A 2,246-nucleotide genomic window follows, 5' to 3' on the forward strand; every position below is an offset into this window, starting at 1 on the left:
TTTTACCCCCTCGTCCAAGTCACTGATGAAGATGTTGAACAGTGCAGGCCTGAGGACTGAGCCCTGGGGGACCCCACTGCCCACATCCCTCCAGGTCGAGAATGACCCATCCACTACCACTCTCTGGGTGCGGCCTTCCAGCCAACTAGTGACCCATTTGACTGTATAGGTGTCGACAAAACAGTCCCCTAGTTTTTTAATGAGAATGGGGTGAGAGACAGTGTCGAAGGCCTTTCTAAAGTCCAGAAAGACTACGTCCACTGTTACCCCAGCATCTAAGGATTTGGTGACCTGGTCATAGAAGGCCACAAAAGGTGTTAGGTGTGTGTTTATTGAGTCCTGCAGTATGTTCATAGTTAGTAATAAATCTATTTTTTGTTTTACTTATAGGAAAAATGAAGCCTTTGTACTCTGTGCCTCAGTTTTCCCATCTATATAATGGGAATAAAGGAACTTCCCTACCTCATAGTGGTGTTGTAAAGCTCTGGTGAAGCGCAGTGAAATCCTTGAAATATGCATGTACTGAGTATGACTGCCAGACCAAGGGAACATCCATATTGTATAAGATCTAAAAAGGGACATAAGAAAAAAAACCCAAGTGGTTGTTCACCTAGTGCAAGTCAAATCTTAAAGTTTTTACTTAGTCCTCATTTAGGTACAATAATCTATAACTTCTATGATGATTTTGGCTGAGGTAGCCCTAAGGAAAAATAGCGTAAAGACACCAGGATTTGGTCTCATTAAATATGCATGCATGTGCTGTCTGTAATGAGTCCAGTTCTTGAGCATCTGACCTGTAGCTCACAATGAAGACATTACATGGTGTAGAGTTTTAGCAGCTCCCTACTTTACTATTGGTTTACTGAACATCTATACCTATCTATACACCTATATGTGTAGAAGTCTTTAGAACCGCTCCTTGCTACATACTAAACTTTAAACTTGGAATAGGGATATATAAGCTTCAAGTCTGTCATCTAGTAAGGAACAGATTCAGTCCCAGGGCCCCAAAATGTAAAGGAACAGCACCAACGTATTGTGCTTCAGAGCAAAACAGCCTTCATATTCATGGAATGAAATGAATCTAGCATGAAGTTGCACACCATACTTCTGGTGCTGAAGGATTATCTGATGGCTGCTGTTGCCAATATGTTTATTAATTTTCTGATATAAATATCCATATGTTTTGTTAAAAATATTTGATTTAGAAAATGTAATTCCTCCCAGCCTGTTTGTAAATACAAAAATCTTGGAACTGTTTTGAAAATAATTTCAATTTGCTTACTCTTTAAATTCTACCTTGGTTGGACCAAGATTTTGAGGGACAAAAATTAGTTGAGTGTGGTTTTATGCAGAAATCACCAAGAGTAAGGCTTTCACAACTGTATTCTGCATTGTTAAGGAATTCAATTTGTTTCTTTTAAAGATCTTGTAGTTGGAAGGGAAGCCATATCAACAGAGCGGCATGTTTGCAAAAGTGCATAAGTGATTTGGGAGCTTGCATCCCATGTTCAAAAATGACAGAAGCATCTAAGCCTAGGTTATCCAAAGTCCTGAGCTATGTCACTCCCTTCTTGGGGTCATATCATGCCATATTTGAGGTCAGGAAGGAATTTTACCCCATGGTCAGCTTCGAACGGGCTCTGGGGAGGTCTGACTTCCTTGTAGTGGAGGGAGTGGTTCTCTGGCCACAGGCCACTGTCATTCCTCTATTTTACCTGTGGCACATTAGGGTGTTACGCCTCGTGGCTGTGTCAGGGCTGACTGTAGTTTTACTAATAGGCTAGGCAATGGATTTTTATAGGATAGTTTGGACGGGGATAATCTTGCCCCAGTGGGGGCCTCTGAAGGTCTCTTCCAGCCTTACTTTTCTGTCATTCTAAGATGGCCTGTAGCTGCTTTTGAAAATGGTACCTCAAATCTATAGGTATTAACATGGCTACCAAAAGCCAACTGCTTACTTACAAGAACAGTTCTGTTCTTCATTATACCCAAGCACATGGTTATTACTATTAGCTAACATCTATATAGTGATAGTGTCTAGAGCAGTGGTTTTTAACCTGTGGCCTGCAGACCCCTGGGGGTATGTAGGCTATGTCTAAGGGGTCTGCAAAAAACTATGATCAAACCAACGTACGTGAATACCCACTTACAATTCAAAGGGGACTACACCTCCATTTGAAATTTTTAAAAGGGGTCCATATCACCATTTGAAATTTTTAGGGGTCCACAAGGGAAACAAGGTT

Source organism: Crocodylus porosus, unplaced genomic scaffold, assembly GCF_001723895.1.
Source record: "Crocodylus porosus isolate Cpor-Errol unplaced genomic scaffold, CroPor_comp1, whole genome shotgun sequence".
In the NCBI taxonomy this organism is placed as follows: domain Eukaryota; kingdom Metazoa; phylum Chordata; order Crocodylia; family Crocodylidae; genus Crocodylus; species Crocodylus porosus.